General features: G+C 36.6%; 1 protein-coding gene and 1 non-coding gene across 8 annotated transcripts in view; both read right to left on the minus strand.

The window, feature by feature from the left end:
* Positions 1-13,948, minus strand: part of ASH1L (ASH1 like histone lysine methyltransferase) — a 173,883-nt gene that overhangs the window by 120,755 nt on the left and 39,180 nt on the right. The window contains exon 2 of one of the 7 annotated variants that reach the window (XM_045784079.2): positions 6,933-7,195. The exons of the other annotated variants lie outside the window; for them this stretch is intronic. The gene's annotated coding sequence lies outside the window, so the exon portion shown is untranslated. The remainder of the gene's footprint in view (positions 1-6,932; positions 7,196-13,948) is intronic. 7 annotated transcript variants of the gene reach the window in all.
* On the minus strand, positions 8,644-8,750 carry LOC123783835 (U6 spliceosomal RNA). Its single transcript, XR_006777314.1, has one exon. It is a non-coding gene; the product is annotated as a U6 spliceosomal RNA (small nuclear RNA).

Here is a 13,948-nt window from a genome sequence, read left to right on the forward strand (position 1 = left end):
GGTGCCTGGGTGGCTTAGCCGTTAGGTGTCTGTCTTCGACTCAGGCCATGATCCCAGGGTTCTGGGATCAACCCTGCTCAATGGGCTCCCTGCTCAATGGGAAGCCTGCTTCTCCCTCTCCCACTCCCCCTGCTTATGTTCTCTCTCTCGCTGTGTCTAATAAATAAAATCGTAAAAAATAAATAATAAAACAGACTTAAATCTTTCTTGTATAAACTATGACTATGTGCAATAACATTGATAAAGCTTATTAACAGTAGTGAATGGAAGGAGCCACTGTATACTATGTGATTCCATTCATATTTGGTTCACAAATAGGCATTACTAGTCATAACATTAAAAGTCAGGAAAGCAGTCACCCCTGGTATGAGGTAGTGTGGTACGTGGTAGGAGTAAAAGGAAAGGAGCATGGGAAGGGCTTAACGGGCGCTGGCAGTGTTCTCTCTCTCACCTGAATGCTTGTTAAATGGGGTGTTTGGGTTTGTGAAAATTCATTGAGCTGTCACACTTATGAATTAAATGTATTTATACTTCAATTAAAGTTATTTTTAAAAATTTTGCCTAAAAGTAGATATATATATATATATACAGCTCCCATAAGCTGTGAAAGGACTGGAGTTCAATCTGGATTTTTCATCCCATCAGAAATATAGATCTCCAATGAACTAAAATCAGCCTAAGGCAGTATCCTACAGTAAATGGTCAATGATTAAAGAGAAGAAAAACAACAACAACAACAAAGACATATGTAGATAATTTGGTTTTGGTTTCAAAGACCTTTTCTTCCAAATCCTGATATTAGATAAACTGAGTTGGTGAGTTAATAAGATGTAAAAAAAGTACATTTGGTACTGGTGATATTATCCTCTTACATTTCCTTTTTTCTTTTTAAGATTTTATTTATTTACTTGTCAGAGAGAGAGAGAGAGAGAGACTGAGAGAGAGCACAAGCAGGGGGAGGAGCAGGCAGAGGGAGAACCCAACTCCCCCCTGAGCAAAGAATGCCAATGCGGGGCTTATCCCAGGATGTTGGGATCATGACCCAAGCCAAAGGCAAACACTCAACTGACTGAGCCACCCAGGCACCTCTCCTCTTACACTTCTAAGAACCCTTTAAAATGACAACTAGTAATAATAAGTACCATTTTTAAGACAGTATATATTAGCCAATGGATAAATTATTGTATCAAAGCATCCGAGTAGGCATATAATTTTTTTCAACATGAAAAGAGCTTTCTCCCAAATATAAAGGTATGCTTATTTTAAAAAAGAGACAAAAATACTATCACCCATGGATAAACACTTTTACATTTCAGATACTTCCATCACATGCACAACATGCACATGTACATTCTTTCATAACAATGAGCCCAAAATGCTTTTTGTTTTGTAGCTCAGTTAAATGATACTAGGAAGATACCTCTCTGTGCAAATAAATCAGGAGTTAGACTACTGATTCAACGGTTTCATAATAGTCCATAATTCATAAAATCAACCTCTGACTTCCTGCTTTTAAAATAATTTCATTTTTTATTATGAATATATGATGAACATGCAATTACATCAATCTTTGACTACTTGTCCAATTACTTCCTTCAGAGAACTACTAGATCTAAAGGGATATACAATAAATAGTTACACATGTGGACCAGCTACACACGAAAGGGAAAAGAATGTTTTTTTAAAAGTAAAAAAAAAAAACTTCATTATAAAAATCCAGACTGTACAAACAATACATTTCTGCAACTCAAGATAACACTTTAGGATTTGTGATTTCCTACACTGTTAGGCAATGCTTCTTATAGCAGAAACAACAATACCATCTGACAACTCAACCCTGATAATTCTGAAATTAAACATTGCCAATTTGGGTGATTTGGTTATAGCTATGTTCAGAGATTTTACTGTCTCCCATTTACCGTTTCAGTAAGTTCATTAAGTTTCATTTCAGATGCTATTATTTCTAGGATTATTATTTAAGTTCATTTTCAAATCTACTTGCTATTGTCCTGTTTTTATCAAATCGCTTTTTGTCCATTTAAACACTTAAAAATCTGGGGCGCCTGGGTGGCTCAGTCGTTAAGCGTCTGCCTTCGGCTCAGGGTGTGATCTCAGAGTCCTGGGATTGAGCCCCACATCAGGCTCCTCCGCTGGGAGCCTGCTTCTTTCTCTCTCTCTCTCCCCCTGCCTGTGTTCCCTCTCTCGCTGGCTGTCTCTCTGCCAAACAAATAAATAAAATCTTAAAAAAAAAAATAAACACTTAAAAATCTTTCAGATGGTTTCCGTATCTACAGCTCTTTGGATGTGAAGGCTATGTGTGCATGTACTAACTTGCCCTACTGTGAGTTTGTGCTCATGTGCAGTCTGTAATTTTTTGTTTACTGTTTACGTTATGCCATGTAAGTTTTTTTGGTGGGATGTCAATGTTCTAAATGTGAACAGAAGACTGTGTATTCCCATTTTCAGTGTTTAAAATTTCACAACCTATTAAGTTTTTTGAATTTCTATTTACATTTCATTTACCACCTGTTATTTTGAATGTCCTGTCACATGATTTTGCTGGCTGTGCGTATTTCTTCAGCACGGAAATAAATAACTGTTCAAAAGCCTTGGTACCTACTATCTTTCTACATTGTGGAATTTATCATTACTGATTTAAAAGAACCCTCCGTATGTTAGAAATAATAGTTCTTTTTTCTCTCATGTTACACATATTTCCCCCAATTTATCAGTTGTCTTTCCACTTCCCATTAGATTTCTTACAAAGTTACAATCTATTATGCATTCAAATACCTATGAAAAACTACTAAGCACCTCACACAGGCTGTCAGTGAACCCCACAACTAAATGATGTAGGTATTATAATTAACCTCAGTAAGAAGGACAAGAGAAAAGTTGAGATACTACCAGCCCAAGGTCACCTAACCAGGTAAGCGACCAAGGTATGACTTAAACCTAGTCTCATTTCACAGTCAAAGCTCTTAACTATTACAGTCAATAAAACAGTCTCTTTAGCTCTACAGCTGTTTTCATACTGTATCTGGGAAGGTCAAACTTTCCTGAAGACAACAATCTTCACCATATTTTCAAGAATGGTTTTTTTTCTTTTTAGTTTAAATTATTTATGTATCTTGAATTTTGAAAATAATCTGTGAGTAGGTACTCAGCTTTAACCTTTTTCATACGTCGTAAAAAGTTGTTCACTGTTTAATGGAGTACAGAATATCAGTTGGCGGAAGACTGAAAATGTTCTGGAGGTGGATGGTGATGATGGTTTCACAACAATGTGAACGTACTTAATGCCCACAGAACTGTATATGTAAAACTGGTTTAAAAGGTAAATTTGACGTTATGTATATTTTACCACATTAAAAATTCACAGATAAATTTTGGGAGAACTGACCTTCATGATGATCCTGTTCAAAAACATTTCCATTTGTTCAAGACTCAATAATATTTTGCAGCTTTCTTCTTCTAGATCTTAAACCCTGAAAGTTGGTTATTTCCGGATATTACTGTTTTCTCATTTATTACTCTATTAGTCAATCACCTCACTGAATTCTCTTACAAGCTTTTTGACTGACTGTCTTGGAATATCAATGTATACATCATCATCTGCAAATAATAGTAATCTTAATTACTTTTTCTATTTTTATGCTTCTAATTTCTCCTTTCCAATTTTATTAACTAGTATCTCCCAGTAACATTATTACATAACAGTGACCACAAAGAGCATCTGCTTCATCTACATTTCAATGCAAATGCTCTGATATCTATCTACATACATGTGTACATATATACATAAGCTCATTTATATGTCTACATATATTACATACTTTTACATATTTATTTTACACATTAAGGGAATATCAGTTTTTCTCTTTTTTTAGCTACTGGTGTTTCTAGTATTATACTCCCTTGGATTTCTGGGGAAAAACAATCCATAGTAATACATAGCTCTTTTTTTCCCTTTAAATAAACAATTTTTTAAAAAAGATTTTATTTACTTATTTGAGAAAGGGCGTGTGTGCGTGCCGGCACGATTATGAGTGGGGGCCAGGGACAGGGGAGAGGGAGAAGCGACTCCCTGCTGAGCAGGCAGCCTGACACTGGGCTCAATCCCAAGGCCCTAGGATTATGCCCTGAGCTGAAGGCAGATGCTTACCTGAGCCACCCAGGCACCCCTCCTTTAAAGAGACATTTTGAGATAATTGTAATTTCACCTGTAGTTGTGAGAAATAATAGAGATCCAATATACCCTTTACCCAAGTTCCTCCAGTAACACCTTGCAAAAGTATAGTTACCACAACCAGAATACTGATATCAACATAATCCACAGATCTTATTCAGATTCTCCCAGTTTTACACATATTCATTTGTGTGTTTTTATATACGTGTTTAGTTCTATACAGTTTTATCATCACCTGTGTAGGTCCACACATCCAGCACTACAATCAAGACACAGAATGGTCCCATCACCAAAAGGATCACTTGTGTTGTCTGTGTATTGCAAAGCTTCATATTTTTTAACTAAGAAAATAATAACTGAAGTCAAAGACTGTAAGCCTTGGCTATCGATTGTTAATGACATAAATGACATAAGACAAGCACAGAGCTACCACATTCTGTAAAGATGAAGGACACCTATGAACTTGTTTCCATAAAATATAAAGCAAATCTACTTCTATCTTGCCAAATTAAGTTGAAATATGCTTAAGACTTTTTGTCAAAATAGGCAAAAAACTTTGCTTTGACGTTTAAAGATTTAACAGTTCCAAGGACTGATTTGTAACCTTGAGACTAAAATGAAGTCCTTATAGAACTACATAGGCTATTTATTATAAAAGGTAGTTTCAATCATTAAGAATTATAGATTTTCATTCTTGAACAGTGGTATAATAATACAGTAATATACCTTTAATTAATTCAACAAATCTAAATAATACTAGGTGTAGTCCTCCTTGTATATATATTTAAAAGTAAGCTAAAGCAAAACTTACCCATATTCAGAAGAATGTGAGTATGTGCTCAAACAAGATTATTGTGTAGTTTCCCTTTTTGTGCTATCTTTGTAAGGCTTTAGAATTAATAATATGCTTGCTTTCTTCCCTTTCTTAGGCTCTGCAAATGTCTGAATAATTTTGGAATTATCGGTCTCCTCAAGGTTTTATAGAATTAAACCAAAGTCAGGAACAGGATTTCTGGGCAACAGTATTAACTGTGAGAGACTTCTCTATTATTAATTTTTGATGATCGGTAAGTTAAAATTTTCTGTGATTTCTGGAATCAGATTTAGTAAATTATCTTTTTTTAAAAAATCACCGTTACCCATGTTTTCACATTTATTTGCATTCACATAATTTTTTAAGATTTTATTTTTAAGTAATCTCTGCACCCAATGTGGGTTTGTTTTTTTTAAAGATTTTATTTATTTTTATTTATTTATTTGACAGAGACAGCCAGTGAGAGAGGGAACACAAGCAGGGGGAGTGGGAGAGGAAGAAGCAGGCTCCTAGTGGAGGAGCCTGATGTGGGGCTCGATCCCAGAACGCTGTGATCACGCCCTGAGCCGAAGGCAGATGCTTAACGACTGCGCCACCCAGGCGCCCCAGTGTGGGGTTTGAACTCACCACCCTGAGCTCCACTAACTGAGCCAGCCAGGAGCCCCTTCTTTGCATATAACTAAGCAAAAAACCTAAGTATTAGAACTTTAACTTCTACTGTATTTGGAGTTATTTGCCCTTTAGCACTACTTATTTTATATATTCCTGTTTTCCCTCCCTCCTGTTTACTTCTGGGTTACACTTGCTAAATAAAATCTTACGTTTCATTTCCCCCCAAAGGAATCACTATCTGGATAGTGACTGCCTTTATTTTCTAGTTCATTTCCGCATTCTGGATTCTCAAACACTCCTCTCCTAAGATTGTCTTGTTCTCTTGATAGGTACTGAGGGGAATTGTTTATTCCATTTATTTTCATTCTTTCCCTTTTAATTGATATTTAAAGGTACCTTCCCTTTAAATATGGCTTTTGTTATTTTCTAGAAATTCTGAGGTTTCGGATATTTCCAGACTGTGAGATCTTTTTCTTGTCTGCTTTTTGTTGTCTATTCTAGTCTTTCTCCACCGTGATCAGAGAATACTGTTTGTTTTTACTCTTTATGCTAGCTTATTGTATGTTCAATTTTTGTGAGACTCTGTTATGGACTGAAGTTTGTGCCGCCAAAATTCGAATGCTGAAGCCCTAACCCCACCCCCTAAATGTGGTTGTTTGTCCTTCAAGGAGACCTTTACTTCAGCATAAATGAAGTTAGAAAGGTGAGACCCAAATCTAATAAAAATGGGGTCCCTGTCAGAGGAAGAGAGCTCAGAGATCTTCCTCTGCATTCACAGAGGTCTTGTGAGGACACATCAAGAAAATGACTGTCTCTACCAGGAAAAGAGTCCTCACCAGAAACCAACCCTGACAGCAAAATGATCTTGGACTTGTAGACTCCAGAACTGTGATGAAAGGAATTTCTGTTTTTAAACCACCTGGTCTATGATATGTTGTTATGGAAATCCTAGTAGCTTGAAACACCATCACATTTTTGTTACACTTTGACTTTTCACAGCCTAAACTTTTTTTTTTGACACTATGTGGAATGTACTTACTTTATCTGTTAAATTAAAAAATGTAGAAAACGTGTACTCCTAGAAATTCAAAACAATAACTTGTACTTAGTCGTCGATATTGGCTCTCTGCTATCAGTAGTGATTAAATTAGTATACTCTTCCTGTTCCTGCCTCATCAATGACTATCAGTTTTTTTTTCTTTATTGGTTTTATCAACTTTAAATGACACTTTCTGACCCCTTCTATAATAAATGAAGAATCAATGTATAAACTACTTCTCCATGTTCTCTCATTTCCCCAATTTTTATTAAACTTACAAAACCAACTGCAGTCCCTTTGTTTTAGCCTTTCCATTCTTCTTTTGTTGGCTAACAAAAAAATTGAAGATTGTCTTCCACAGTTTGTTGAAGAATGAAAACAATACACTCTGAATTCAAGTGTTCAAAAAAGTTGGTCAATATCCTTCTGGTATAGATGAACTGTTCAATTTGAGGGCATTATGAAAATTGCTCTTTTGGTTCTGAATTTTCACGCGAACACCTCGAATTTCATCCTCCCAGAGGTAACTTGATCCTTTGACCTGGATCACAAAAGAGAGTCTAAGCTTTACTGATAAAGTCTAACACTGCAATTGTTTCTATGACAAACACTCTATAATAATATTAAATGAGACCTAACAAGCCCTTTCAATCTATTTACTGAAATTTTCTATTATTTCATTTTTAAAAATTTTTATCTTTTTAAAATATTTTATTTATTTATTTGAGAGCGAGAAAGAGAGTGCAAGAGAAAGCAAGCAGGAGAAGGTGGGAGGGGGAGAGGGAGAGGGAGAAGCACACTCCCCGCTGAGCAGGGAGCCAGGACTCTGGGATCATGACCCGAGCCAAAGGCAGAAACTTAACCAAGTGAGCCACCCAGGCACCCCGAAATTTTTTATTATTTTAGACAATGTCTTTATGTTTTTTTTTTTTTTTAAAGATTTTATTTATTTATTCGACAGAGATAGAGACAGCCAGCGAGAGAGGGAACACAGGCAGGGGGAGTGGGAGAGGAAGAAGCAGGCTCCCAGCAGAGGAGCCTGACGTGGGGCTCGATCCCAGATCGCCGGGATGACGCCCTGAGCCGAAGGCAGACGCTTAACCGCTGTGCCACCCAGGCGCCCCGACAATGTCTTTATGTTTTTAACAGCTGATCTAATTTAAAAACTCTGCCTTTCTATTTGAAGATACCAATTATGCATATCTTCTATTTCTTCCCCCTTTCCCCATATATATTACACCTTGCCCATCCTTTCGAACTTTGTTCGTTTCCATTTTGTTCCTTCTTCCCTACTGTTTTCACATGTGCTGCTTCTAACTGCACTTTTCTATAACTAATTTTTCTCTGTCTCCTAGTATGCCTTCCAAATGCCTCGTATGTCTCCTGTGTTCTTGAAACTGCTGTTTTATCCTTCATCATTTTTACAAAAGTGATTGTTTTAATTTTTTGTACTTCCCAGCAAAATATTTGGAAACAGTATCCTTGCTACAACTGCAATCCAGTCTCTAAAACTTGTCAGCTGGGGAAGCTCTGTTCGGAACTGACAATTATTTTTTCTCAGCATTTGAGGATATAAATCTTTTGTTCCCTAACCTTTCTTTAGTTATTTGAAGGCCTGATACTTCTTTAACTGTTGCTCCTCTAATTCTCATTGTTTTAGATTTTGTTGTCTTTGATATTCTACCGATTCACTTAATGTATCAGTGTAGACATAACTTTATCAATCCTTCTCAGAACATGTCCATCATAAATATTCAATTTGGGGATATTACCCCTCAAATATTAGATATCCTCAATTATTCTTCAGGACTCCAATTTGGACATATTTGACTTATTACCATCCTTTATCATCCTTAATTCTTTCTACCATTTTGACATCTCTGGCTCTGCTACATTCTGGGTAATTTTCTCAATACTATTTTCCAGTTCACTATTCTCTCCACAGCTGTGTCTAAATTGAAAGCTAAACTATTGTTCACTGAGCCTTTATTTATTTAGGAACACTTCGTACATTTGAGTGTCTTCCTTGCCCAGGGGCCATGCTAGTCTTCTCTGTATCTTTCTAATTTTATTCTATGTGCTGCCAAAACAAGCACTACTGAGTCTTTAAATGTAAATGGGTGCACTTTTTTCAATCATGAAAATAAACTGTTCAACATATCCAGAAAATATATTTCACTGGCGTCTTTTGAAAATCTGCCTGGTTATCTTCTTCTTAAAGGTTTATTCTTACCTCTTGCTTATAATCTTTTAAGTCTATAATCATTTCAAATACTTTATATTCTTTTTGTTAAGGGAAGATTCACAACTTTTTGTTTATTTATTTCTTTTTTAAATAAACTCTATGCCCAACCTGAGGCTCAAACTCATGACCACGAGATCAAGAGTCCCATGTTTCACCGACTGAGCCAGCCAGGATTCCCAAATACTTGACATTCTTAATTCAACAACTGTATTATTTGACGCTCCGGCAAAATTTAATCCTGTTGTTAGCTGTGTTTGGGTTCTTGCTGCTCATGATGGATCTTTCTTGGGATATTTTTTTTCTATGTTTAATTCTGAACTCTTCTTAGAGGTGCTTCACTGAGGGTACAGACCCTAAGACTCCTGCTTCCAACTCCTTACCTTGAGTAGGCTTAGAATAAAATGCAGATCAATTTTAAATTCTTCTCTAGACAGGGGTGTATTTTTCTGGGAGGAAGGTAACAAAAACATATATAAAGGAAAACACTGAGATATAGCCTTTTAAAAAAAGATTTATTTATTTATTTACTTATCTGAGAGAGTGAGTGAGTGAGCGAGTGAGCATGAGTTGGGGGGGGGCAGCAGAGGAAAAGGGAGAGAAGCAGACCCTCTACTCAGCAGGTAGCCCAATGCAGGGCTCGATCTCAAGACTCTTGAGATCATGACCTGAGCTGAATCCAAGAGTCCAACCCTTAAACAACTGAACCACCTTGGCTCCCCACTGAGACAGAGCTTTTAAAAAATAACAACAACAAAAAACAGTATCTAAAAAGGAACAAAGATATGAACAGACAATTCAAAGTAGAGAATTAAATAGCAGAACAAGAAAACATGTTCAAACTCACTAGAATAAGGGAAGAAACAAATGCTAAAAGATAGGGCTTTTGGGGTGCCTGGGTGGCTCAGTTGTTAAGCGTCTGCCCTCAGCTCAGGGCGTGATCCCAGGGTCCTGGGATCGAGCCCCACATCAGGCTCCCTGCTCTACTGGGAGCCTGCTTCTTCCTCTCCCACTCCCCATTGCTTGTGTTCCCTCTCTCGCTGGCTGTCTCTATCAAATAAATAAATAAAATCTAAAAAAAAAAAAGAAAGAAAGAAAGAAAGAAAACAAAAGAAAAGAAAAGGATAGGGCTTTTATACTTTGCCTACTATGAGTGACTACCAAGAAGTGAAGGAGAATGAAGAAAATAAATGAGACCTCAAGAAACATATTCACAGAATTTAACGGGAGGGCAAGTTACAAAGAGGAAGACAGGAAAAGAATAAAAATTACAAAAATATTTTAAAATATCTCCTTCTAAAAGATATTATGGATTTATACTTGAAGGCAGATTTTTACGAAGTTTGGCTTTAGTCTCAAGAAAGCCAAACAACTAAACGCTTACTTTCATGTTCTTTCTGGTATTATAAAACTTAGGAGTAATCAACATAATAAATTACTACAAATTATAATCAGTCTAACATTGTCAGTAATACAAATAAGGGATGACGCTCGGATATGTGGTATTATTTGAATATTCACGTTCAAATAAAGGTTAAGAATTCCATTTGAAACATGAAGAACTTCTTTATGGGTATCATATATTAACATTTAATAAGCAGAGGTCGATGTATTATTGCAGAACTGAAATGCTGAAATAATCACAAAAGCTGTTAGTTTCATGTTCTAAAACAAGAACTATCAAATAAATAAACAAGGAAACTGACAATATAACGAGTAAGTTATCTAAATTAGTATCAAATTTTAAAATTAAGTAAATAGATGCTAATAGAATTTAAATAATCATAAAAGACAGAATAACAGAATTGCATTTATATCATAATTCTCACCTTAGAATTTCAGTGCACTAAGCAAAATAACATTAAACATTAACTTTTAAGTAAAATGTTTTACTCTCTTTAATCCTTGTAACTTTCAAGGAAAATACCTTTAGCAATTTTTCATGTTATGTGAAAATTAATTAAAAGCATGTCAACTCAAAGTTTCACAAGAGAAAGTCCAAAATAAATCATCTTCACCCATCATAACAACCTTTGATCTGGACATAAAGAATAGTATTTTTAAAAAGTAGAAAATGTTAGAGGAAAATAAAATATCTGCAACAAGTGTGGCTCTTACTCCACAAAAAAAAATTAAATGCTTTAAGATATCTTCATGAATATGATTCAGGACGCCTGAAATCTGAATAAGCACTGCTACAGACTGACATTCATTTTCAGTAGTTGATAAATATTTTTTTGAGATCTGCCCACAAAGTTCCTCTGAGAAAACATCCCATTGAAAAACTTGTTCCTAAATCTCATTCAACTGTAAACAAAATGTGAATATGATTAGATACGCTACTTCTATTTCTTGCACATCAAACATTCAGAAATATAAAAAACATGCAAGCTTGGCAACATGAGATGATAAAACTTCTGCTTTGGTTTTTGGTGAAAGCTGCATCTCACACTGCTTAACAACAGAATGAATCTGACTAAAATAAACCGTACAGAATGGAAAACCAATAAAGAAACAAAAAATAAGTTAAATTATTGTTTAATTAAGATTGACAATAGAACAAACATAGTGAAGACTATGAACGATTTGGGAATTATAAGAGGAGAATGTTCTGTTCAGGGGCGAGTGGGTAGCTTGGTCTGTTAAACATCGGACTTCAGGTTAGGTCATGAACCCGGAGTCCTGGGATCTAGCCCCACGTCAGGCTCCCTTGCTTGTCCTTTTCCTTCTCTCTCTTTACCTGCCCCTGCTCGTACTCTTTCTCTCAAATAAATAAATAAATAAAATCTTAAAAAAAAAAAAAAAACAACCATCTTGTTCACATCTTCAAGTTGTATGTTTAGAGAATTAGAGCACAGACTTACTATCTGTAAACAGAAATACAGTAGTAGGCTATTTACATCATTCTTGTTACACTAGAGATTTTGAAATTAAGTTTCCATCTACTTAATGAAACAGGAAGGCTGGACTTATTACGTTAAAAGAAGAGTTTTTGAAATATAGAAAGCTCTAATATTACTCTACAAACAACAATATGAACATAGGAAAACTTATTCAAAATAGTCTGTTTACTGGAAATCACTGGAACAGTGTTGTGCGTTAGGAGTGTGTGTGAATGTGTGTGTTGTATACAGGTTACCTGCTGGAAAGTTCCTCCTACCTATTGTTCTATTACATGGCAGATACTGAAACTAGTGTTCATGCAACGAAAGCTGAGATGCAGATGGAAACTCAGACAACTCTATTACCTTGTAAACCAATCACACACACCTCCATTGCAATGTTCACAGATACAAGGTTTATTAAGAATTTAGAATGTTGCCACTCCATCCTAACAAAAAGTAAAAAGCTAAACAAACTGAAAAATCAACAGATCTTCTTAGATCCATACTGGAAGTGAGGTCATAGGGCAAACTACTACTGCCACCCGAACTGGAGTGACCGACAGAGAGCCCTAATTTACCAGAGCAGAAAACCATGAGCTGAGACATTGATGGGAAGCAGTGACAGGGTAGCCCTGAATTTTAATTGGCAAACTGTGAGAGGCTTAGTGCACAGATGTCTGGGAGCTGAAAACTCCAGGAAGAATCAGCCACTGAGATCCCCCATTTTGAGTTTTAGCTCCTGCATCTGTACCAGATTCTCACACTGAAAAAAATCCCCCCCCCCCCACTTCCCACAGGAGGAGGGGGAAAGGTAACCATTTTGAAATATGTCAGAGCATTCTACTGACAAGGTCTGCCCTCAGGAGAGGCTACTAAGCAGAGCCTAATGTGTTAGAATTTAACAAAGCCTAACTGCTTTGGGGGAAGGGAAACACCCAACTTTAGCCTACTCTAGCCATCCTGTCCTACCTCAAGAGGAGAGGGGGAAACAGAAGCATTTGTGAAGTTCAGTCTAGAAGTACAGGCTCCCTAAAAGACTGAAGTCTAAAGAACACCTCCCCTCCCCTCCTCTCCCCTCATACCTTATCACCACATCACTACAAGCCTAGAGAGCAATTCCTTTTACCCAGTACCTTATGCCCACCTATGAAGAAAAAATTACAAGACATACTAAAAGACAATACAGTCTGAAGACAGAGAAAGCATTAAAATCAGGCTCAGGGCACCTGGGTAGCTCAGTCGGTTAAAGAGCCAACTCTGGGTTTCAGCCCAGGTGGTGATCTCAGGGTTGTGAGACAGAGCCCCACCTCAGGCTCCAAGCTCAGTGCTGAGTCAGCTGGGACTCTCTCTCCCCCTCCCAACCACATGCTTGGACATGCGCGCTCTCTTTCAAAAATAAATAAATAAATCTTTTAAAAAATCAGGCTTAAATATTATAGGAATGTTAGAAGTATCAGACTAGGAATTTAAAACAACTATGATTAATATGCTAATTGATAACACATGCAAGAACAGATGGGCAATGTGAGCAGAGAGGTGAAAATTCTAAGAAACAAACAAAAAGAGTTTCAGAGAACAGAAACACTAAAAAAATCAAGAATGGCTCTGATGAGCTCCTTAGTAGACTAAACATGGCTGAGGAAAGAATCTCCAAGCTTAAGCCTAACTCAACAGAAACCTCCAAAACTAAAAACCAAAGAGAGAGAGAGAGAGAGAGAAAAGGACAGAAGACCCAAGAACTGTGGGACAACAATGTAACATCTGCATAATGGGAATATAAGAAGAAGAGAGAAAGGAACAGGAAAAATATTTGAAACAATGACTGATAATTTCCCTAATTTTATACCAGCCACCAAACCAAGTCCGGAAAGCTCAAAGAACAGTAAGCAGGTAAATGCAAACAAAACAAAACAAAACAAAAACCCTATCCCTACACACATCATCTTCAAACTATAGAAAATCAAAGATAAAGGGGCACCTGGGTGGTTCAGTCGGTTAAGTGTCTGCCTTGGGCTCAGGTCATGATCCCAGGGTCCTCAGATAGAGCCCCACATCAGGCTCCCTGCGTGGGGAGCACACTTCTCCCTGTCCCTCTGCCACTTGCTCTCTTTAAACAAACAAACAAACAAACAAAGCAATTTTTTTAAAGAAAGAAAGAAAAGAAAAA

Source organism: Ursus americanus, chromosome 2 (genome assembly GCF_024610735.1).
Source record: "Ursus americanus isolate L20-20 chromosome 2, mUrsAme1.1.p, whole genome shotgun sequence".
In the NCBI taxonomy this organism is placed as follows: domain Eukaryota; kingdom Metazoa; phylum Chordata; class Mammalia; order Carnivora; family Ursidae; genus Ursus; species Ursus americanus.